Raw genomic sequence first — 27,194 nt, 5'->3', positions numbered from 1 at the left:
CAATTATATCATTATTGGTAAAAATCATTAAACCAACCATCCAAATTTCCAACAACCTTAATTCAAACTTGTGATCATCTGAAAGCATACAAGAATACTTACCAAGACACAACACATAATTGACAATAAAATAACAATATGGATATACATCACAAAGCTACAATGTATAATGACTATAAAACTTATATAAATAATGTTAAATAAATTATTAATTCTCATATAATTATTATTATATATTAAAAATACCCCTCTTGTTTGGATAATTACAAACACCCCCTCAACTCCTCAAATTTAGTGGAATCTTCAAGATTATATGGAATATTATCACTTGTGTACCCGTTTTATCCCATTCAAACTCTACATTATGAAGCAAAATGATCATAATATGCGATTTTTAGCTTGTATATAACAGTTTGTGGTGCATCGGAAACTGTATTTTTACACAAAACGAGTACAAACTAGAGCACATTCCACGGAATCTAGATGATTATGTTGAATTTGGCACAATAAGGGTGGAGGTGTAAGAAAAAATCATAGTTGAGGGGGTAGATGTAATTATCCAAACAAGAGGGGGATTTTCGTAATTTGACCATACCTCAGAGAGGAGTGTTTGTAATTTACCCTTTAAAGAAATATATATATATATATGCAGTGGTTACAAATTATTTATTAAGAAGATAAGAAATCTAATTTGATTTGATTTGCTTTCAACTTGAGTAAAAGGAGAAAGTGATTCACTTCAAATAATTCGAAAGGGTGACACATAATTTGATCTCATATGCAACACGACTTGCGCTAATACGAACCACGACTTGCGCTAATACGATCTCATATGCAACACGACTTGCGCTAATACGAACCAAGACTTGCGCTAATATGAACCACGACTTGCGCTATGCTTGATGTATGAGGCAACCTAGAAGGATGAAACGAAAGCGCAAATACTGCGAATAAACCTAATATATATTTAAATCAAAATAATATATATATATTAATCAGATACGAGGTTTTTCGAATTAATGTTGCAATGTTGCTGCTGAAATAAAATTAATGGTTTTGTTTCCATCACCATTGCTTTCCACTGCAGCACCACCGATGTTTAAGTGAATGTTGTTTCTTTCGACATTAAATTTCCAGGAAAGCGGGGCCTGGGCGAACATTTTGAGGTCTTCTATGAAAGGGTTAAGGTATAGTGGAGGAAATATTGCCCGTAAATCATACCCGCAAAGCTACTCATACAGTTCCCGTGCAGATTATCGACTTTATAATATCTTTCTTTGACACATGCCGCCACCCGGTTTTCCATCTGTCGCGCATTAATTACCTCAATGGCAATTAATGATTCATACCTGCACTTTTGACAATTTTCTCTCACATTCGATTTTATATGTCTCGAAAGCAATGAATGGGAAATTAAAACCACCTCATTCCTTTTTGTATTAGTAATAAGTCAAAAGCCAATAAATTACTTTATATTCCAATACTTGTGCAATTGGAATACATAAATTCACGGCGGATTAGAGATTCAAATTTGATGATGCCCCAACTACAACCAATCCAAAAAGATATTGAACCTTGTACGTAAATTGTAGGTTTGCAACATTCAACTTAATTACTTCATAATCTTTTTTTAGGGTAAATTACAAACACCCCCCTGAGGTATGGTCAAATTACAAAACCCCCCTTTTGTTTGGATAATTACATCTATCCCCCTCAACTATGATTTTTTCTTACACCTCTACCCTTATGGTGCCATATTCAACATAATCATCTAGATTCCGTGGAATGTGCTCTAGTTTGTACTCGTTTTGTGTAAAAATACAGTTTCCGATGCACCACAATCTGATATATACAAGCTAAAAAACACATATTATGATCACCTTGTTTCATAATGTAGAGTTCGAATGGGATAAAATGGGTACAAAGGTGATACTATTCCATATAATCTCGAAGATTCCACTAAATTTGAGGAGTTGAGGGGTGGTTGTAATTATCCAAACAAGAGGAGGGGTTTTGTAATTTGACCATACCTCAGGGGGGTGTTTGTAATTTACCCTTTATTTTAAGTATGCCCTGAAAACTATAAGATTTTTTTTTAGAAAGTAATTCGGTCTTAATGCACATCTAAGTTTCGTTTCGTCTCGCTCTACGTAATCCAAAAGCGGAACATAATTACTAAATATAGGTTTTGCAACTATATGAATATCACATAAAAAGAGTAGTTTCTGTAGGATACACACTTCAGAACACAAGGGCTTTTCGAACAGTTGAAATCTTCAAAAAGTCCATCTCTAGCAATAAAACCTAACACGTATTATGGAGATAAAGCCAGGATTTACAGATGCGTTCGCCATAGAAGCAATTTGTAATCTCCAAAAAATAAATATAAATGTATAATATGATCCGCGAAAGTATTACAGATAGCTTCAGATTTTAAAGCAAAAAGTGGATTATACCTCAATCAAAATCAACGCCTTCATATTTTCCTTTTCTTCCTTCCGCCAATCATCATCGTGCAATTGCTGCTCACTCCTGTTATATGGGTGTGTGTATTCTGAAATGGGAACGAACAAAATTTGGACAGAAGTTTGACAAGAAATATGTAGTCGAGGCAAAAACTAGGTTCTTTCTCCTTAAGACAAACTTGCCTCGTGCAGTGCTCTCGGTTTATAGCAATCGTCTCCCAAGATACAACGACTATTTCAGTTCCAACAAAGTAGCACACCAATTATTGGAACACAGCGAACGAAATGACGTTTAGGACTTTATAAGACACGAAAAAAATGGACTTGATAATGCACCAATATGCTACGACGAGAAGTGAATTCAATTAATGTATTGAATTCTATGTGAAAATGAACTATCTCAAATGGTAGATTTTGGAATCTATTTATAGATTTTCAAAGGTTATGACCACAAGTCACAACTCTTAGAAAAATAATTTCATGAAAAGGTATCACACCTTTTCCCATTAACCACACATATATTCAATTTAATAGGTGTTTAAACACCTCCATCTTTTTCAATGTGGCATTTCACTTTCTTTATTTTCCATTTATTATATTAAGTGATTTCATTGATTTCTCATTCATTTAATTTTGAGAAACTAAATTTAATCCACTTAAATAATCAATCAAAATTGTGTCTAACCCTCAAAATTTCCAACAATCCCCCACATGAATGAAATTAATGCATGCAGACACATTCAAAGTTCAAGCGATTTGTGATTGCATCAGGAGAGGTAGCTTATGGCTTTGAACCTTCCTTAGTAAAATGTTGTCGGATTTACTTGTTGCTTAGTGAACGCGTTGTCTTGAACTAATCAACTTTTGTGTAAACCAAGACAACAACACTTACACAATAACATCTCTAACGTCTTTTGTTCTCACGTTGTGTCCATTTCGGCCTGGGACACATTCTTGGATTCATAAGTGTTTCGTTGAAGCGGCCCTATACTTCACACTTAAATAGGTGATCTCCCATAAAGATTGCCCTGTCGTATTCCACCTTAAAAGGTCATAAGAATCATTAAAAGTCACTAGACTTAACCTCACCACATTCGACAGGTAGCACTTGGATTTTAGGGAATGGTAGGAATTATTTCCAAGTGCTCGATTTGAATTTCCATAACTTAGTTGTCCTATTGAACCAATATCTTGGGATCTCCAATCTACAAGGTTGGGTTACCATCATGGATTTTCGTTTGAGTTATGGGTTTAGACCCATTCCCATCACTAACTAGCACATTTGATCTCTATTGATTCCTTCGTTAAGGATCAACCAAATTATCTCCTGGCTTCGTAAAGTCAACGTTTATAATTTCAGTAGAGATCAATTGCTAAATGGTGTTACGTCTACGATCGAGACTTTACCATTTTAGATATTATTTTGTGCTCTTTGTATAGCCAATTGACTACTACAATTATTTTCAAGCACGAACTAAGTCCATCACATAATGTCCTCTAGAAAATTATGGAGTTATCCAACATTTTTCTTTACCTTCCAAGTTAAAACTCGAATTCTATAGTGAATCGAGTTTTACATTTGTTTTGAGGACTTCCACAATACAAAGTCATTTATGGACTTAGTATCTTAGTAGCACATATCCAATTCGTATGAATTTACTTTTCAAGTACAATTGGATATCTTCTATAGTGTAATTTGCGTTTGTACGTCCAAGAGAACTAATTACATATAGGATTATCTATTTACTTGACTTGATTAATGAGTTAATCAACATGTAATTCATTAAACTACAATCTCTTCAAGAATATTTTAGTTGAACCATTGTTCATCACTATTCTTTTGTCTTATATTGATGAGTTCAATATGACTAGCATTGTCTCAACATAATGAGACTCCAATAATTCATAAAATCCTTACTGAATTTAATCTCAATAATATTGCATCAATAGGACCATATTTTGCACATTTGAAATATTTTACTAATGTTTCATTAGTTTTCATGATAATACCATGATTACACCGCATGACTAACATTCCATTTACTCATAAACATGTACTCTTAACCTCCAATTGCACAACACTTCATTAGTTGCTCGAGGTTCATTTTCTAACTCATAAATTAGAAAACCAAAATCAAACTGTTGATTTCGTAGCTCTCTTTTATTGAGCGTTTGGTTATTTATCACTTTATAAATTACCACTTGATCTCATAGAGAGATATATCTTTAGCTAACCATTTACACTTAATAAAGTGCTTTAAATAGCTCATTGTCAATGTGGGATGGTGTCTTTTCACCTCCCTATACATTAATCTCCCATTCACCCCTAGTCGAGTTTGAGAAATTAAACACACTAGATTTATCTAGTAAAAGTGTAGATTTTTATCCCATAACTTATCAAATGGAATCCACTTAAATTGTTTGTCAAACTTGGGTCAAAATCCAAATTCTCAAACACATTCAATTTCAAAGATTGTACATTTATTTGCATCAAGAATGACAATCTTGCGCACTATCACGGGACATTATTACGTTCGTTGAACATGTTCAACTTTGGTACATCTACCTTAGTAAAAAACACCCCCACATTTCTATGATCCAAAACCTTTATGTGGTAAAGTAATGAGAAAGTGGTGAGTCATAATCTCTCCCACAAATTCTAGCTTACTCTATAATTATCAACATAGCTTTCTTACTCATTAATAGTTCGAGTATTTCATTTCTCAATATATTCAACTGTGGTTGATAAGGACTAGCGATTTGATAAGTAAAAAATTTGTCAAAAAAGACTCCATATCATCCACGTCAATCACTTTGAATAACAATTTTTATTCATATACCATGATCATTCTCATTTTTTTCCTCAAAAAAATGATCATTCTCATTTAAATGCTTCTAAGGCCTCGTCTTTGTTACTTAACAAAGATACATAATAAAGTTTTGGTATAAATACCACAAAAGTAACAAATACTTTTCTCATAAATTGTACAATCTTTTAAATCACTAATGTGATTTAAATTTTATACACACTGTGTTTATTTTGTCTTAATAGAACACACTATAAGAAACTTCTCAAGATACTCAAATCAAGAAAGTTCTTATCAAATTATGACAGTTTGTACACAATTCAAATCTAGAGTTTAGAAACTCCCACCATTCACAATATAGAAATATTGATCCAACAGTGCAACTGGCCACAATAATCTCTCGTATAGATATTGTTTGACATTTTCCATCAGAAAAAACAACCATTGTTGGTTACAAATGGATCAGATGTTCAACATCATAAAATTCATTCATATGGTATACTCATGTCCTACATTCAAAGGTCAAGACGATCCAATAGACCGATCATCTTCGATGTTCTTTTAGATAACAACTACTCAAATATTCCTTTAGAAATTGAGCGAGCTTCTTGAGTTTCGATTGTATATCAATTTCAAATATTATATGCCTCTAATTGCACACTCATATGAAATTATCATTTTAAAGAGAAAAGTGCATCAACTTGATCTTCAATATACTAAATATTGAATTTAAGCATAATAATATCACAAATAGCATGAATTCTCAATGATATAACATAACATTTGGAACTAATCGGGAGCTTATAAACATACATATATGCACGTAGTCATAATTACATAATTTCAAATATTCACATGCATCATATAATTTATGCATACAAAATACTTATATGTACATAAGCATTTCAAGATTAATATGGAATAAATAATCCATTTGCACATTTAATAAACCATTATCCGATTAAACAATATTATTCTCATGCAGAAAATCATTTATATCATAGCATAAATATCCATATAATTTAATCACGTACTACAACATAATTTCCAATTCATAAAATTATGCTTCAACAGACATATATTATATGCTTCTAATTCTATGTACTCATAGACATCGACATCATCTAAATAATATAACATATAAAAAAACATTATTATTATATGTTATCTCATGTATGCGACAATACTAACATCTCATAATATTATGCACTAATTTAATATAAATAATGCATACGAATTTCAGCAAAATCTCATGCATATATCAAGATTAATCCATGCATCTCAACATATCGAAATAATATTCAAAGTATCTATACATGCTTTAAGCATAACAACATTCAAGATTTATCATGCTCTCATAAATAATGTTATCATGCCAATTATAACATATAGTGCAAATATTATTACGCCATAACTTTATCATGCAACATAACCATGTTTCTATCTCATATAATACCATATTATTTATCATATAATATTATCACTTAATTGCATGAGATATAGTTTTATAAATGAAAAGGCGTACCCGAAATAATTATAAACGTGTTGTTTCATAAGGAATGCATCGGCAGTTTTGGCAACACGGAAAAACTTAATCATATCTTTAGCATCCGATTGTTGATTCAATATGATCCGAATAGCCAACGAAATTTCCTACAACTTTCGTCTTTTAAGTTTTCTGAGATTCGGACTGGATCATGATCAAATTAAGCCTCCAAGTCAAAGTATGTGTGCTGTATAAAATTGCACCTACAATGGAACCATGAAAATATTAAATAATATTCAAGAATTGAGAATAATATAAACCTCATCATATTTAGGGTGTGATTCCATCATTATTCTTTGATTAGGTCTTCTTTCACCAAATCGTGCACCATAAAGTGTTAGAGATGTGTTGGTATGCTGGGGTTGCATCGCCTCACAAACGGTTGCAGTATTCATGAAAAGGTGTGTTGGGCACCCTTTTCGTATTTTCGGACTCCTCCGTATGAACTCCGATTGGGATGAATTAATATGTTCTAGAAAGAACACTTGATTTTCTGCAACTTTTGTGAAATGGTACTTTTACAGATTCCGACCGTATCACCTCCAAAAATGGGCTGGAACATAGACGTTGTCTTTTGTCTGAAAATGACATTTTCCTCCAATTTGATTTCGTAACTTCTTGGATTATGAGTAGAATATCTTCTTCTCCATCTCGAAAATACAACTAAAATTTGTCTTAAGATTGTTATATGGGTGTGTGTATTTTGAAATGGGAACGAACAAAATTTAACAGAAGTTTGACAAGAAAAATGTAGTCGAGGCAAGAACTAGGTTCTTTCTCCTTAAGACAAACTTGCCCCGTGCAGTGCTCTCGGTTTACGGCAATCGTCTCCCAAGATACAACGACTATTTCAGTTCCAACAAAGTAGCACACCAATTATTGGAACACGGCGAACAAAACGATGTTTAGGACTTTATAAGACACGAAACAAATGGACTTGATAAGACACGACGAGAAGTGAATTCAATTACTGTATTGAATTCTATATGAAAATGAACTATCTCTAATGGTGGATTTTGGAATCTATTTATAGATTTTCAAAGGTTATGACCACAAGTCACAACTCTTAGAAAAATAATTTCATGAAAAGGTATCACACATTTTCGCATTAACCGCACACCTATTCAATTTAATAGGTGTTTAAACACCTCCATCTTTTTCAATGTGGCATTTCACTTTCTTTATTTTCCATTTATTATATTAAGTGATTTTATTAATTTCTCATTCATTTAATTTTGAGAAACTAAATTTAATCCACTTAAATAATCAATCAAAATTGAGTCTAACACTCAAAATTTCCAACAACTCCCAACATTGCGTGTGCGTATTTGAGAGAAACGGAGCGACAGAGATTACAGTAAATATGATTTCGGAGGGTTTTGCTTTTCCCTTTTCCTTTTTCTCTTTTTTTCTTTTATTTTATACTTATTGGTGCGTTTGCATTAAAAAAATATAAGATAAGGAAAATTAGGAATTAGTAAATATATGTGAAATGTATAGCAAAATAATGGAACACCGAAAATGTAAAAATTCCACTGATTGCAATCATAATCTATATATCTATTTTAATAATAAAATTTAAAACACATACGTGTGCTATAAAAAAAGGAGAGAAAAGTTAGTGATGGAGAGAAAAAAAAAAGGAAAAGAAAATAATCAAAAAGAAAAAACAAACCTGAAAAAAGGATTCAAATTTGATCGTATTTAGTGGGGAAGGGAAAAAAAATAATTAAAAAAATATGTCCTATAAAAAAAGAGAGAAAATTTAGTGCCGGAAGAGGAAAAAAGAAGAAGAAGAAAAAAATATTTGAAAATAAAAAAAGTGAAACAAGTTTGACCATGTTTAGTGAGGAAGGGAAAAAAAGGAAGAAGAAAAAAAGAAAAAGAAAACAATTAAAAAAACGAAACGTGTTTTATATATATAAAGACCGAAATAATTTTTGAATATGCTATCAAGAAAGTAGAAAATAAAGAAAACAAATATTTCACAAAAATATTTATAAAAAAAAAAACATGTTTTTAGGGTTTTGGGGCAAACCTTCTTTTATATATAAAGATAATAAAAATTAAAATTAAATTAACTAGGAAGTAAAAAGCGTGTTAGTGTATAACTTCCGCGAAGCTCAAATATTACAAATGCGATTTTGCTTTCCTAAACTAATAAGAGTAAATTGCAAATACCACCCCTGAAAAATAAAATTCACTTAAACCTCCTTGTGTAATCAAAGTCAAAGCATTAAGACCCCTGAAGGCAAATTGTGTCTCACAAGCGCGAGTTGTGCGATTTTTCTTCACCTTTGCTGTGTGAAATGACTGAGTTGCCCCCAACATCATTTTTTTTCCTTCTTTGCTCGTCATCGTCGTTACCAATTAATCGACCCCTCTCCGTCAAAAACTCCCAATCCACGGCTGTCGAAATTCCAGCTGTGGATTTGCAGTCATCTTCGCCGGCAAACCATGGCCGTCGTCTTCAATCGCCAGCGGTGGATTTTGTGTAACAATAACTATTAAAGAATTCCACAAAATCAACCTCTGCGAAGGATAAATGGGTATTCGAATCTCAAGTGAATTCCACCTTCACTGTGAGTTGCTTCGCCTATCATTTGAAGCAATTTCTTTTATCACATTCCAATACTATTGCACCTCTCTGATGTCCAATTTCTCCGGGAATGACGACGTCTTGCTTGCGGTTGTGGGCGGTGGATCTTAAAAACACGGTGGTGGTGGTGGTGGTGCAGGAGGGGTGAATTGATGGTGAGCGGCGGAGCGGGCAGAGGGCTGGGAGAAATGGTGTGGGGTAGGGTGATGTGCAGTTTGTGGGGTGCTGCGAAGAAAACGACAATTTTTCTTTTTTCTTTTTTTTTCCCTTCAATTTTTCTTATTATTATTTATATTTATTATATATTTTATTTATTTAACACAATAAAATTATTAAAAATTTGTTAAACACTGGTAGGTTTTACTAATTGCAAAAAAACCATAGGGCATTTTTGTCCTTTCGCCCTTGATCAACAATTAAACTACCAATTGGTGCAGTGTGCTTCGAAAAATATCACACGGAGAGGTATGAGTGAATTGTTTTTTGAGAGAGAGTATTTGACAATTAGGTATTACACAGGGGATATATTTGCAATTTACGCTCGGATGGAGTGTGTTGGCTGTTGGGTAAGCAAGTTGCATAACTAAAATAAATAAATATACTAGTAATAATTTTGCTTGTTTTAGCACGTGTCACATAGTAATCATTTTTCTGAATCTTACACTCAATAGAGTTCAAAGGACACTCTTCTTCTTTGTCATTCTTCCACATAATCTCACACTTGAATTTTTCTCTTATTCACCACCGAATAAACATCTTCTTCCACTCCATCTCCATTTTCCAAGAAAAAACAAAAATCTCCATGAAAGTCCCCATATTTAACCGTGGCTCTTGAGTATGTTATGAACACCATTTGAAAAACTTGCTCTCACCATAGAGAACATCATCTCCCTCTTGGAAACCCGCAGCATCTCCGTCACCATCGAGGTTGTTTAGTTCGAATTTGGCATCAACTCTTGTAGCATCTTCCTTGATTGGTCTTTCTTTTCCTTTCGGCTATATAGGTAAGAAATTCGATTTATCGATGCAATTAGAAGGTATCAATAGCATTAAAATAATTTTGCAAGATTGCCTAAAATACTTTAAAAAAATTCGAAATTTATGATTTTTTTGGGGGAAAATGAAAATATGGTGCTAATCTTTAATTCTTATATATTTCATGTCTTATCTTCGGTTATAATCTGTAAATCTATATTGAGTCAAATGAACCCGTGCATTGGGTAGAGATTCTAAGAATCAACTGTTCGAAAATATGTGAATTATATTATTATGTGAATTATATGAATTGATTATACCATTTACGTTAAATATAAGACTTTCTATATATGCCTAAGTATGTCATTTAATTTTGGGGCTCTTTGAGGAAACCCTCTCATAACTTCTTTTAATGGAGAGATGTCCAAAATATTTCTCTCCATTTGAGAAAAGCCCACGCCCATCTTGAGCCATTATGTTTTCCAGCTTTGCCCCCGCCCGCCACATCATCATCGGGTCACGTGCTCAGCGATTTTTTGTTTTTTTTTCCTGTTGTTTTTCTTCCGTTTTTTTTCCCCTTCTTTTTCTGTATCAGTTTTCTTAATCGACTATGAAGCATAGTCGATTAGCCTTAATCAACTATGATTCATAGTCGATTAAGGAAATTCTTTAAAAAAAAATTGTTTTTTAAATTTTTTTTTTTCTATATCAATATATTAATCGACTATGATGAAGCATAGCCGATTAAGAGTCTGCTACTAAAAATAACAAATCAAAACTGCAAATAAATGCAAAATCAAGGGTTTTTTTGCACTTTGCACCCTTAAATTACACCATTTTGGCACTTTGCACCCTTAAATTGCAAAATTGGCAGATTGCACCTTTAAACATAAATTGTTTGGCACTTTGCACCCCAAATCACTTTTGGCTTAAAAAACTTACTTGCAACTTGCTAGAAACCTGGAAGATGAGCAAATTCATAATTTTCTTATTATCTATCATCCTCCCTAAATTCTTAATCATCGTTCCACCATGTTTATCTTTCGTCCCTTAAATCAAAATATCCTATATCTTTTTAGCCATTTCTTTCAATGGTAAAATCGGTATAAACACTAAACAATAATAGTACATCACTTTTTTTTCCTTTTGAGTATGAAAAATAATGTAACTGAAAATTTTAGGCCGAGCCCTCAATTTGTTTTTTTTTTAAATAGTCAAATGACAAAATAAGGCTACTGGGAAGTTTATTTGGTGGTAGAAAGGTGGTGCCTATTAGTTTCATGATGGGAAGATTTTTGTGCTCCCATTGAATAGTTTGGATCTGCAAAATTATTAAAAAAAATAGCGTTACCATGGAATAAAACTTGATTTTCTGAAGGTGTGTTATCGGACTCTTGTCTATATATTCCGACCATTATTGAGTTTAAGTTCAGAATTTACATATTAGGGCAAATAGAAACGGCTAAGAAGAACTTAGGATTTTTTGATTATTAGGACGAAATATAAAAATGGTGGGACGATGATTAATAATTGGGGGAAGAGGCTAGATAATTAGAGAATTACGAATTTGCCCATCTTTCAGGTTTTCAATAAGTTGCAGATAATTTTTCTAAGCCAAAAGTGATTTGGGGTGCAATGTGCCAAAAAAATTATGTTTAAAGGGTGCAATCTGCCAATTTTGCAATTTAAGGGTGCAAAGTGCCAAAAACCCCAAAATCAACTATATTTTACAAAAACAAAAAAAGGGAAAAAAAATCATTATAATTGATTTATACAATTGGTCAATAAACAAAAAATAAAAAAAAATAAAAAAAAATTGGAGTAGATCAACCTTAATCAACTACCAGAGAATAGTCGATTAAGAATCTGCTAATAAAAACAACAAATCGCAACTGCAAAAAAATGCAAAATCAACTACATTTTACAAAACACAAAAAATATACCAACATTATAATTGATTTATACAATTGGAATCAATAAACAAAAAATCCAAAATAAAAAATAAAAAATAAAAAACTGGAGTTGATCAACCTTAATCGACTACCAGAGCATATTCGATTAGCTTAATCAACTATTGAACATGTACATAGTCGATTAAGATTCCAGCCTGCGCGAATTTCTCTACATGCGCCGTCATTCGCCCGATCCACCAAAAAACACTAAATATGCCCCTCCATCGTCACCACACCGCCGCCACACACACTATTTGTTAAAATTTATTTCGTGCAGATATTAAATTATTTGTGTCAGATTCAGTTTTTCGTTACTGTTGCGTGAAGTGATGCAACAGTTCGTGAAGCAGTTCGTAAAAAACAGTAATAAACGAGACACAAATTTTAATGTGGTTCGGATACAATTGTACCCTACATTCACGGGGACCTGCAAATAAAATTTACTAATTTTTTGTTTTACGAATACAATAATAGGACTTAATCAAAATACAAAGACTCCCTCTTTGTTGACGCCGTTCTCGTATACTACGCTGAATTATAAATCTTCAATTTGCAGCACGTCCCTTGCTCCGCACGGTTGAACTCCCTTCAACGCTGAATCCCTCAGTCGGCGGATCGATCTCCTCCCGAGATCTGTTTAAGCCCCTCTCCCGAAGAACCGATCTTCTTTTTGTATAGAAGAAGCAAACTTGTGATACTCGTTGAATCTTGGTGTCTTCACCACAAAGCCTTGAAGCCGATATATTTTCTATGAAAATCACGTATCACGATGGAGCAATAAAAACGAGAGGAAAAAATAATTTCTCTGAACTCTTCTCTCGATCAAAAGACCTCCAGGTGCAGCAAAAATAAGAGCAGAAAAATATAATTTTTCTTCTCCAACAAAAGGCGTGCAACAGCAACCAAGAAGAGAGAGATCGGCTTCTCTTAAAAAAAAAACGCACAAACCGTATTATGTTCCTGCTTCTTCTTTTATAGTTTAGGAACACTCCTGTATTAGGTTTTACTAGGTTAGAGACGTAGAAGGAATTATCTTGTTAAAAGATATGGAATAAAAGTCCATGCCTTATTAAAATATTGTCATCCTAATTTAATGGGAATTCCCATGTAAACAAACAACCAATTAATGACAATAAAATATAAAAGATAATCAAGGAAATCTTTTCCTTCTTGAAAAATGATACGCACAAGGACTATTGGATAGTCTTGGTGTACAAAAACTCTTTTTGATTAATAAAATAGTTTTCTATATAAAAGAAACAATTAATGACAAATTAAAGAATTTGAGTAAACAAGGAGACTTCCCTTTTGTGTGACACCCCTCTCTCGATTACCCTTATTATATGTAATCTCAGCGGAAGACTTTTGAAAACATGATTTTTGTGGATATAAATTTACGTGAAATTTTTTTTTCTTTTTAAATCAGAGGGAGAGAGGGCACAACTTGCTAAACCCTAATCGATCAATTAACACCAATGCATGCTAAATGCAAGACTAGAAAGTAACTAGGCATGATGGACTTAATGCAAATGCGGACAGATTCAATGCAGAAGCTTTAAAAATTAATTCCTCTTAATCTACTCATGCAAATGACCCCAAATTAATACCATAACATTTAAACCGGGTCTGGATCACTCAGTAAAAACAGTTTTGAAATATGCATGGCCATTTAGGAGAAATAAATAAAATAGCACAGTCACTCGGTTTAAAATCCAAAACAGGGGAGGGGGTTTTGAAAATTCACAATAAATTCCTCACTGACCCAAAAACTACCAAGTTTTACCCCAAGGCAGAACAATAAGTTTAAAACATTTTCCAAGTAGAAACAAGGCATTTGAGTGAGTAAAACTCCAGTTATACCAGAAAACACCCGAATGACCTTGTTTCAATGCAGTAGTGAGAATTAAATCATAACTAAATGAATACTTACCCAAATCATGCACAAGACCTATCAAACTGATGCGGACAGAGAGATGCAGAGACTCCTAAAATTTCATGATTTTCTAAGAAGAGAACCTATATGAAAATAATTTTAGAACATGGAGACAAAACATGAAGAAATCACTAGCCGAAAGCATGCATGCATTTAAATAGTGAAAATTTGCTTTCGCTTACAAAAGACTACGGATTACCGATTAATTATCCAAAATAGGGTAATCCTAATTACTATTACACATATCGTCTTTTAATAATTTCCACCGATCGGAGGAAGCGAACGGTAGAAAATACCTAAAACCGTATCAAAAGTTTTTATAAGCATATTATACGAATAAAACCACATAACTAGATTAAGAGCCAACACTATCCACAACCCCTCCATACGATCTCCTTCCGATTCTCGAGCTCGATCCCCAACTTCACTCCTCGGGCCCTAAATCGGGTATACCTACAAACATACAACACCTATATGAGTCTTTGAGGACTCAATGAGAATCTTGAAGTAATATCGAATACACATAGCACATAGAGTATACATATATCTATACATATATATACATACATATATCTTATACATGAACATACAACATGAAGTAAAACAATCATATACTTCCCTTTTTCGTCGGCGTTCTTCATTCACATAATTGCCACACGCATAGAGTGAGATAATTCCCACCTTTATAACCCTATGCCATGACACGTATTGAAGATTATAGAAGGAATTTCCCACCTTTATAACCCTACGATCCCAAGACCGTAGAGTGAGATTTCCCCCCTATATCAACAACACCATAATGCAACATGCATGACATGAAAAATTGTCGGGAATCCCTCGGAAGAGTCAATCTAAGTTACCGGTAAATAACCCCATATAATTCGAACCATGACTAACTACGTGGGATCAAACCACCCCTAGGCCCTACGGTACCGGCTCGCCGTACCCGAGAAATTTACCGTAACCTCGAAAGACTTTCCAACATAGCTTTATCTTTTTTTTTTTTAAATTCATGACACTTAATGCACCCACCCATGCACCCTTTCTACTTACCTTTCTCTCATCTTCACACCCAATGATTCACATAAGCAAGCAAGAGCACATAGGAGCACATAGAAAATACACATAAAGTTTCACAAAATCATTTAGTCATACTAACATAGAAATAACCGAAATCTTAACATGCAAAAACAATCTAACATCAAAGTTCACTAGATCTAGCATTTTTACAAGAATAAAATTCAAGACTTCCATCTTTACATTTATTCAAGCAAATACACTAGATCTTCACATGCAAGAGTATTTTAAATCAAATTAGCACAAATCCTTAGTTCTTAACCATTTTTCATAGAAAACACTAGATCTTAACATGCAAGACTTTAGATCAACCATCAATCACTAGATCTTAACATGCAAGACCTTGGATCGACAATCAATCACCAACCTTAACATGCAAGGCCTTAAAACAACAATCAACACAAGATCAACACATGCAAAACACAAAATAAACCACATAAGCAATTTTAAGCATTTTACCTAAAAATTTCGAAGTTCCTTAGTTAAGTCAAAAATTCATTTTCTTTTCACAAATCAACAATCAAACACTAGATCAACACATGCAAGGCACTAATTAAACCAAATAAGCCATTTAAAACATTTTTCCCCAAATTTTCGAAAGTTTCATGGCTAGGCCAAAAATTCATTTTCTTTCCAAAATTCAACAATCAAACACTAGATCAACACATGCAAGGCACTAATTAAACCAAATAAGCTATTTAAAACATTTTTTTCCCAAAAATTCGAAAGTTTCATGGCTAGGCCAAAAATTCATTTTCTTTTTAAGAAATCAACAATCAAATACTAGATCAACACATGCAAGGCACTAATTAAGCCAAATAAGCCATTTAAAACATTTTTCCCCAATTTTCGAAAAATCATAGAACTTCAAGAACAAAGTTATCTTTTCAAAACACTAACATGCAATCATCATCTAAACCATATAATCAAATAATATGCAAGAATCAACAAATAAATCACATAAAAACCGAAAATACTAGTGGTGTTGTAGGTTTGAGCAAGAATTCAAGAATTCTCACCTATACTCTTTAGGGGAAGGATTTGTTAGCTCTTTTCTCTCTAATACAAGAAGAGATAAAGAATTAGATTACAAAACAATATGAAGAAGGAAGAGAGGAAATTTTCGAATAAGAGAGGAGATGAAGCTCTTACATTCAAATTCAAGAATCTCTTGAAGAAAATATTTTGAGCTTCTTCTACTACTAATTTCGAAAATGGAAGAAGAAAGAAGAGAAGAGAGATTTCTTAGGATTGTAGTGGGGAGATGAGAAAACACTTGGTAATGGGTTCTATTTATAGAGTGGGGAGGCTTGCAACCTTAATGGGTAAGTATTGAGGAGGGGCTTCTTGGCAATTAAATCTTTAGGTGGGTTGGGGGTGATTTTGCAATTTTCGAAAATTGAAGTGGTGGTGGTTCTTGGGTGGTTCAAGCTTGAGAAAATGGTGGCTATGGTGGTGGTGGTGTGGCTGCCGAAATGAAGAGGAAGGAGGGAGAAGAAGAAAGACCTTTGGTCTTACTTAAAGTGGAGTGAAAAGCATGCCTAGTCTATAAAGTAGGGAACTAGGCTTGGGTATTTCTTTCTATGCTCAAAGTACAACCACACTAATGTATGTTTTTCTACCAATTAATATGCAAAATTTAAAAATCATGTGTGTGTGTGAGGTGTCCGAAAATTCAAGAAATGTGGGGAGGATTTTCAAATTTTCGACATTAATTAAAAATCCTAAAATGCATGATAAAAAAATTTATTTTCTAAAATTTTGTGCATGCATAAATATGATGAAATGCTCATTTAAATTACATGCAAGAATAAAATCCAAGTTTATGAAAAATAATTTATTTCGACATACTATTTCGAAATATTTCCTAAGCACATAATTCACATAATCACCTAATTCACATAAATACTAATCATGCAAGAATTATTATAAATTCTAATTTCACAAATATGCACATAAAGGTGGTAAAAATTGTTTTACCGAAAATGCGGGGTGTTACAATCTTCCCCCCTTAAAAAAATTTTGTCCCCAAAATTTGTACCTTTTTCAATTAGTTCCGGATAACAACTCACAATCTCATCCTCAAGTTCCCACGTTGACTCATCCGGAGAATGGTTTTTCCAAAGGATTTTGGCTAGGCGAATTTCTTTGTTTCGGAGTTTCCTAACTTTTCGGTCTAATATTTGGGAGGGTTCTTCGGTAAAGGATAGGTTCGGGGATAAATCAAGGGGTTCGGTTTCAAGGATGTGGTTAGGGTTGGGAATATATTTTCGGAGTATGGAGACGTGAAAGACATTGTGGATCTTGGATAGTTGAGGCGGTAGGGCGAGGCGATAGGCTTGGCCACCAACAACTTCTTCAAGTCTTGATACATTTTAGTTTCACCCGGATGGCAAGAGTAGGGTGTTTTGTGAGCTTCGTCGAGAATTAATCCTTTGATCTCTTTGTTCGCCGGAATGCAAATTCTCCTTGAAATTTCAAGATTTTGCCGTCGGTTATTGAGAAATTTGGATTTTGACCGGTTGCTAAGCCTTCTCGGATTTTGACAAGTTGATCATCATGGTCTTGAGCGGACTTGATAGTTGATTCGAGCGGCGGTTTAATGATCAAGGCGGACATGGATTTTTCGGCTAAGAGCGTCGGCGACAACGTTGGCTTTACCGGGATGGTAAAGGATTTCGCAATCATAGTCCTTGACTAATTCAAGCCATCTTCTTTGCCTCATATTGAGCTCTTTTTGAGTAAAGAAGTACTTGAGACTTTTGTGGTCGGTGAAGATCGAACATTTTTCGCCGTAAAGGTAATGTCTCCAAATTTTGAGAGCGAACACGACTGCCGCGAGTTCCAAGTCGTGCGTCGGGTAATTCTTCTCGTAGTCTTTTAATTGTCTAGAGGCATAGGCAATTACATTCCCGTTTTGCATTAGGACGGCTCCGAGCCCGTGCTTGGAGGCGTCACTATAGACCACATAGTTTCCGGTTTTGTCTGGTAGAGCGAGGATTGGTGCCGAGGTTAATCGCTTCTTGAGTTCTTGGAAACTAGACTCGCATTCGGGAGTCCATTGATACTTGACTTCCTTTCGGGTCAAACGAGAGAGTGGAGCGGCTATCTTGGAAAAGTTTGGAACGAACCGTCAGTAGTAGCCTGCGAGGCCGAGGAAACTTCGGATTTCTCCGACATTACGAGGGATTGACCAATTACACACGGCTTCAATTTTGCTTGGATCAACGGCTATGCCTTCCTTGGAAATTACGTGACCAAGAAAGTGGACTTGTCTTAACCAAAACTCACATTTGGAAAACTTCGCATAGAGTTGGTTCTCTCGGAGAGTTTGGAGCACCATTTCCAAATGATTCCGATGTTCTTCATCATTTCTTGAATACACCAAGATATCGTCGATGAATACGATCACAAATTGATCGAGATATCTGCGGAAGATTCGATTCATGAGATCCATGAAAGCGGCGGGGGCATTGGTTAGACCAAACGACATCACTACAAATTCGTAATGGCCGTAGCGAGTCCGAAACGCGGTTTTCGGAATATCTTCCTTCTTGATCTTCAATTGATGATATCCGGAACGAAGGTCGATTTTGGAATAGACCGTGGAGCCTTGAAGTTGATCGAAAAGGTCGTCAATTCGTGGCAATGGATACTTGTTTTTGACGGTGACCTTGTTGAGTTCTCGGTAGTCGATACACATTCGGAGGCTTCCGTCTTTCTTTTTCACGAAGAGTACCGGAGCACCCCATGGGGAAAAACTAGGGCGGATGAACTTCTTGTCGATAAGATCTTGAATTTGGTCCTTGAGTTCCTTTAGCTCTAACGGTGCCATGCGATAAGGTGCCTTCGAGATAGGAGCGGAACCGGGGATCAAATTAATTTCGAATTCGATTTCACGATCGGGCGGAAGACCGGGGAGATCTTCGGGAAAGACATCGGGAAAATCGCAAACGATTGGCACTTTGGAAATGTCGGCTTTATCTTCGTTGAGAGCTTCCACTATGTCGACCAAATGGCATAGGTGCCCTTTTTGAATAAGTTTGCTCGCTTTAATGGCGGAAATGAAAGAAATCGACGGATTGTACGAGCTTCGGAATTCGAGAGAACTTCCATTCGGTAAGGAGAAACGAACGGTTTTGTGAGCGCAATTAATTTGAGCGTCGAATTTTGATAACCAATCCATTCCGAGGATTATTTCGAAATGTTTAACGGGTAGGATGATTAGATCGGAGGCTAGGGTTTGGTTATGAATCTGAATAGGGCAATCTTTGATGATGAAATTTGATTTAAGTTCATCACTGGAAGGAATAAGTATGCTAAACAAGGCATCGGCTTGGCTACGGACTAGGCGGAGTTCGGCAACGAGGGTACTTGAGATGAATGAGTGAGTTGATCCGGAGTCGATGAGGGCATACACAAAATTATTATACACATTAACGGTACCTGCGATCATTGACGGGTCAGCTTCGGCTTGGTCTCTTGTCATGGCGAATACTCGTCCCGGCACTTGTCTCGGGGCGATAGGGCAGTCTCGGACCATGTGTCCGGGCTTCTTGCATCGAAAACAGTGGTTGGTTCCGGCAACACAATCGCCTGAGTGTTCTCGCTTGCATTTAGGGCAAAAGGGCTTGTTGCTCGGGGTCACGGTTGCTCGGTTGATCGGTTGCTTTCCTTTGGCGTTGTTGAGGTTTGGTTTCTTCCATGGTCGAGAAGAGGCATCGTGAGGAGGTGTCCATTGTCGTATTTCCATCTCGTCTTGTTCGGCTTCCAAGGCTTTGTCCACTACTCCTCGGAAAGTAGAGGCGCAGGTTAGTCGAACGTCGCGCTTGATTATCGGGTTGAGGCCTCTTAGGTAGTGATTCATCTTTTCGGTGTCGTCTTTGGATATGAAAGGTGCGTAGAGGCTTCCTTGCTCGAAACGGCGTGTGAATTCGGCAACGGTTAGGTTTCCTTGTTTGAGTTCGAGAAACTCCTTAAGCTTTTGTGCTCGAACAGTTTTGGAAAAGTACTTTTCGAAGAAAAGAACTTTGAAAGCTTCCCAAGTGGTATTAGCTAGATCGATTCCACTCTTTGCGCCTTCCCACCAATTTCGGGCTTCGTTTTTCAACAAGAATAGTGCGCAATGGATTCGGTCGCTATCGTTCATCACCATGTACTCGAAAATAACTTCGAGGGATTTGATCCATTCTTCGGCAACAGTTGGACTAGGGCCGCCGTGGAATTCGGTAGGATGCATTTTCAAAAATCGCTCGTAGGTGGCTTGTGGGGCTGTATTTCTAGGTTGGGGAGTGGGAGGAGGATTTCGGTTTTGAAGGTTAACAAGGCGGTTGATTTGTTCATTTTGTTCTCGGACGAGGGCGGTGAGGTCTTGGATGGTACGAGATTGATTGTGAGGATCGTTAGCGGCATTTTGAGCTCGAGTTCTTGCTCCAGACATCTTAATACTTAAACATATACAAACGATTCACATTAGCCATAAAATTCACATAAAATTCACATAAAACATATACCTGCCCGAGTGTTCAGTTGGAGTCGTGCTTTGAGAATCGTGAAGATCATTAGGTCGTATGGAGGTTTCCGGGATCGTTGCTCTGATACCACCCATGCTGTGACACCCCTCTCTCGATTACCCTTATTATATGTAATCTCAGCGGAAGACTTTTGAAAACATGATTTTTGTGGATATAAATTTACGTGAAATTTTTTTTTCTTTTTAAATCAGAGGGAGAGAGGGCACAGCTTGCTAAACCCTAATCGATCAATTAACACCAATGCATGCTAAATGCAAGACTAGAAAGTAACTAGGCATGATGGACTTAATGCAAATGCGGACAGATTCAATGCAGAAGCTTTAAAAATTAATTCCTCTTAATCTACTCATGCAAATGACCCCAAATTAATACCATAACATCTAAACCGGGTCTGGATCACTCAGTAAAAACAGTTTTGAAATATGCATGGCCATTTAGGAGAAATAAATAAAATAGCACAGTCACTCGGTTTAAAATCCAAAACAGGGGAGGGGGTTTTGAAAATTCACAATAAATTCCTCACTGACCCAAAAACTACCAAGTTTTACCCCAAGGCAGAAAAATAAGTTTAAAACATTTTCCAAGTGGAAACAAGGCATTTGAGTGAGTAAAACTCCAGTTATACCAGAAAACACCCGAATGACCTTGTTTCAATGCAGTAGTGAGAATTAAATCATAACTAAATGAATACTTACCCAAATCATGCACAAGACCTATCAAACTGATGCGGACAGAGAGATGCAGAGACTCCTAAAATTTCATGATTTTCTAAGAAGAGAACCTATATGAAAATAATTTTAGAACATGGAGACAAAACATGAAGAAATCACTAGCCGAAAGCATGCATGCATTTAAATAGTGAAAATTTGCTTTCGCTTACAAAAGACTACGGATTACCGATTAATTATCCAAAATAGGGTAATCCTAATTACTATTACACATATCGTCTTTTAATAATTTCCACCGATCGGAGGAAGCGAACGGTAGAAAATACCTAAAACCGTATCAAAAGTTTTTATAAGCATATTATACGAATAAAACCACATAACTAGATTAAGAGCCAACACTATCCACAACCCCTCCATACGATCTCCTTCCGATTCTCGAGCTCGATCCCCAACTTCACTCCTCGGGCCCTAAATCGGGTATACCTACAAACATACAACACCTATATGAGTCTTTGAGGACTCAATGAGAATCTTGAAGTAATATCGAATACACATAGCACATAGAGTATACATATATCTATACATATATATACATACATATATCTTATACATGAACATACAACATGAAGTAAAACAATCATATACTTCCCTTTTTCGTCGGCGTTCTTCATTCACATAATTGCCACACGCATAGAGTGAGATAATTTCCACCTTTATAACCCTATGCCATGACACGTATTGAAGATTATAGAAGGAATTTCCCACCTTTATAACCCTACGATCCCAAGACCGTAGAGTGAGATTTCCCCCCTATATCAACAACACCATAATGCAACATGCATGACATGAAAAATTGTCGGGAATCCCTCGGAAGAGTCAATCTAAGTTACCGGTAAATAACCCCATATAATTCGAACCATGACTAACTACGTGGGATCAAACCACCCCTAGGCCCTACGGTACCGGCTCGCCGTACCCGAGAAATTTACCGTAACCTCGAAAGACTTTCCAACATAGCTTTATCTTTTTTTTTTTAAATTCATGACACTTAATGCACCCACCCATGCACCCTTTCTACTTACCTTTCTCTCATCTTCACACCCAATGATTCACATAAGCAAGCAAGAGCACATAGGAGCACATAGAAAATACACATAAAGTTTCACAAAATCATTTAGTCATACTAACATAGAAATAACCGAAATCTTAACATGCAAAAACAATCTAACATCAAAGTTCACTAGATCTAGCATTTTTACAAGAATAAAATTCAAGACTTCCATCTTTATATTTATTCAAGCAAATACACTAGATCTTCACATGCAAGAGTATTTTAAATCAAATTAGCACAAATCCTTAGTTCTTAACCATTTTTCATAGAAAACACTAGATCTTAACATGCAAGACTTTAGATCAACCATCAATCACTAGATCTTAACATGCAAGACCTTGGATCGACAATCAATCACCAACCTTAACATGCAAGGCCTTAAAACAACAATCAACACAAGATCAACACATGCAAAACACAAAATAAACCACATAAGCAATTTTAAGCATTTTACCTAAAAATTTCGAAGTTCCTTAGTTAAGTCAAAAATTCATTTTCTTTTCACAAATCAACAATCAAACACTAGATCAACACATGCAAGGCACTAATTAAACCAAATAAGCCATTTAAAACATTTTTCCCCAAATTTTCGAAAGTTTCATGGCTAGGCCAAAAATTCATTTTCTTTCCAAAATTCAACAATCAAACACTAGATCAACACATGCAAGGCACTAATTAAACCAAATAAGCTATTTAAAACATTTTTTTCCCAAAAATTCGAAAGTTTCATGGCTAGGCCAAAAATTCATTTTCTTTTTAAGAAATCAACAATCAAATACTAGATCAACACATGCAAGGCACTAATTAAGCCAAATAAGCCATTTAAAACATTTTTCCCCAATTTTCGAAAAATCATAGAACTTCAAGAACAAAGTTATCTTTTCAAAACACTAACATGCAATCATCATCTAAACCATATAATCAAATAATATGCAAGAATCAACAAATAAATCACATAAAAACCGAAAATACTAGTGGTGTTGTAGGTTTGAGCAAGAATTCAAGAATTCTCACCTATACTCTTTAGGGGAAGGATTTGTTAGCTCTTTTCTCTCTAATACAAGAAGAGATAAAGAATTAGATTACAAAACAATATGAAGAAGGAAGAGAGGAAATTTTCGAATAAGAGAGGAGATGAAGCTCTTACATTCAAATTCAAGAATCTCTTGAAGAAAATATTTTGAGCTTCTTCTACTACTAATTTCGAAAATGGAAGAAGAAAGAAGAGAAGAGAGATTTCTTAGGATTGTAGTGGGGAGATGAGAAAACACTTGGTAATGGGTTCTATTTATAGAGTGGGGAGGCTTGCAACCTTAATGGGTAAGTATTGAGGAGGGGCTTCTTGGCAATTAAATCTTTAGGTGGGTTGGGGGTGATTTTGCAATTTTCGAAAATTGAAGTGGTGGTGGTTCTTGGGTGGTTCAAGCTTGAGAAAATGGTGGCTATGGTGGTGGTGGTGTGGCTGCCGAAATGAAGAGGAAGGAGGGAGAAGAAGAAAGACCTTTGGTCTTACTTAAAGTGGAGTGAAAAGCATGCCTAGTCTATAAAGTAGGGAACTAGGCTTGGGTATTTCTTTCTATGCTCAAAGTACAACCACACTAATGTATGTTTTTCTACCAATTAATATGCAAAATTTAAAAATCATGTGTGTGTGTGAGGTGTCCGAAAATTCAAGAAATGTGGGGAGGATTTTCAAATTTTCGACATTAATTAAAAATCCTAAAATGCATAATAAAAAAATTTATTTTCTAAAATTTTGTGCATGCATAAATATGATGAAATGCTCATTTAAATTACATGCAAGAATAAAATCCTAGTTTATGAAAAATAATTTATTTCGACATACTATTTCGAAATATTTCCTAAGCACATAATTCACATAATCACCTAATTCACATAAATACTAATCATGCAAGAATTATTATAAATTCTAATTTCACAAATATGCACATAAAGGTGGTAAAAATTGTTTTACCGAAAATGCGGGGTGTTACATTTTGTGTCACGGTACATAGGACTTGTTGCACAAGTCTTTACTCATCCCTTGTTTATTAGAATCCAATTAGATTCTAACAATCTCCCCCTTTGTCATTGATTGATTCTAACATTTTCTCCCCTTGAGTAAATTGCCTGAAAATGAAACAATAGAGGATATAAGGAAACAATAAAACTAAAGATCATCCTCAGCATCAAAGGAACAGCTCATCATCATAATCTCTTTCAGCAACAAGAGTGGCATGAACTGCTGCAATAGCAAGTGCCACAGTTTCAGCAACTGTTCCCACAGTAGTGGCTTCGGCAGGTGGTTCACAACGGAGTCAGCTCCCCCTGCATGTGTGTCTTCCACTGTGAATGATCCTTAGGCAGCTCCCCTTGTAAATGACTTCATTCTTCCCCTTTGCTTACTTGGCTTTGTAGACTTGGAGGGCGACGTGGTAAATCACCCACGTGATAAAAGACTCAGCAAATAACGTCGGCATTATAGCTCCTCCTTTTATATTCTTGTGAAGACCTAAACCAATTAATGACAATAAACATCTCCATAGAATTCCACTTGGTGTTGTGGACTTAGAATCCCACCGAGATTCTAACACTCTCCCCCTTTGGCATGGATTGGTCATAACATTTACTCCCCCTAAATATATGATACATGCATGAACAAGGGTCAGCAAATTCAAAATAACATCTGCAAATATAAACTGTTGCAACAGTTTATCAAACAGTTCAGCATATAGTGTACAGTTGTTCACTTAAGCAAAGAACAATTAAAAATATGCAATATAGCAGAATCAACTTCCCTTTACAATGAATTCCTCCTTATTTGTCATGTATTTATGCACTATTCCAACAACTGTATGATGCATTGTCTCAACTGTTGTCTGAACTCCCCCTGCATTCCTGCACTGTTCCAGCAACTGTCTGATGCACTGTCGCAACAGTTGTCGGAACTCTCCCTGTGTTCATGCCATCGCTGACTGTTCTTTTCTCCCCCTTTCTGGGCAATCACCATGCATAGACAACTCAACATGGTGCACGTAGATGTTCAAACACTTTACAAAAAGATCTTGATGATTCGAGCAAGCTGTTCAAACACTTAACAAAAAGATCAAACGTAGAGAGAATTTTGAAAGTAAGTAAGAAGAATCACCATACATGACGTGCACACAAAATCACAAACTCATAAACTCAATACCACACGATAATTGCAATTCGAAAATCAAAGGATAATGATATCAAATCCAACATTAAATAACAAAGACTACTGAGTTTGCCAAACTTCATATGAGACGTGGAAATGCGAGGAGTAAAATCAATAGATCCGGCTGCAACAAAAATCAAATTTAACCGGCACATAAACAAAAATCCCGTCTCTCTCTCTCTTTTTTTTTTTTTTTTTTTTTTTTTTTTTAATAATGCCTAATGCAAGACAAGAAGTAAACATGAGAAATAAACATGAGTGAAGAGACAGATGTGAATAGGATACTGCATGGACAAACAAAACATATGGGATTTATCTTCACATTCACGATAAGCGCAATCCCCAAAAATCCGACTGCCAATGCAACCAATAAACTTAATAATCCCAAGTCAAACACAAAGATGCTCTTATTAGGTAGCGTACACACACGTCTAATGGTAGCTTTTTCTCATGAAAAATAGAGCAATTAAAAGGAACGAGATTATGGTGGTCGTGCAATGTGTAGTCCCCTGGGCTTTCTAATTGAGCCTTGTAGTGAGTGTTCGGTCAAGTGGTTTACTGGCTCGACTCAACTAGGCTTCGAACTATTCACTGACCATATGTATAATTTATATTGGACGTGCAATGTGTAGTCCCCTGGGCTTTCTAATTGAGCCGTGTAGCGAGCTTTCGGCCACGTGATTTACTGACTCGACTCAAAAAGGCTTCGAACTATTCACTGACCAAATGGTTGTAGATATATATATATTAGTAGCAGTAGTTCAAGAGTAGCTTTCACTCATTAAAAGAGGCAGTTTTTCCCTATAAAAACATCCAACCATGACAAGACTATTCAGAGAAATAAATAAGTTGGAGCCTTTTAAGTAATCATTTTGGGAATTGGTGAAGTTCTACCCCCACAAAGTTTAGAAGAACACAAAGTATCAAATTCACATTTGTCTCAATCATATGCAATATGCTTAATGCAGGTCCTATATGAGATGCAAAAACATATGCAGTGTCCTACCACTAAAAGTTGCAAGTCTGGACACACAGACTGTTGCAACAGTTCATGCAACTGCATCAGATTAAACAACATAAATTCCCAGCGATTTTTGCAAGGAATCAAATCTCTGTGCATCAAGGGTTTTTGCAAAAGCATCAGTTAATTCATTCTCCGTTGCAGCATAATCAATTGAGACAACCCCCTTTTCAACCAAGTCCCTTATGAAACTATGACAAATATCAGTAAGCTTAGTTTTCGAATGCTGAATTGGATTCATAAACTTATTTTTCACATACAAATTATCACAATTCAGATTACCAAGTTTTTTTATTCCCCAAACTAG

General features: G+C 35.3%; 1 long non-coding RNA gene across 1 annotated transcript; it reads right to left on the bottom strand.

The window, feature by feature from the left end:
• Positions 1-12,727: 12,727 nt before the first annotated feature.
• LOC148771534 (uncharacterized) lies at positions 12,728-26,526 on the bottom strand. The gene is made up of 3 exons (XR_016030220.1): positions 24,662-26,526; positions 13,285-13,649; positions 12,728-13,175 (listed from the first exon to the last, which is right to left on the bottom strand). It is a non-coding gene; the product is annotated as an uncharacterized LOC148771534 (long non-coding RNA).
• Positions 26,527-27,194: the final 668 nt, after the last annotated feature.

Source organism: Erythranthe guttata, chromosome 3 (assembly GCF_056151865.1).
Source record: "Erythranthe guttata isolate IM_541 chromosome 3, IM_541, whole genome shotgun sequence".
NCBI lineage: Eukaryota > Viridiplantae > Streptophyta > Magnoliopsida > Lamiales > Phrymaceae > Erythranthe > Erythranthe guttata.
Note: the sequence above shows the minus strand (reverse complement) of the source record. Positions and strands in the feature narration are given on the sequence as shown.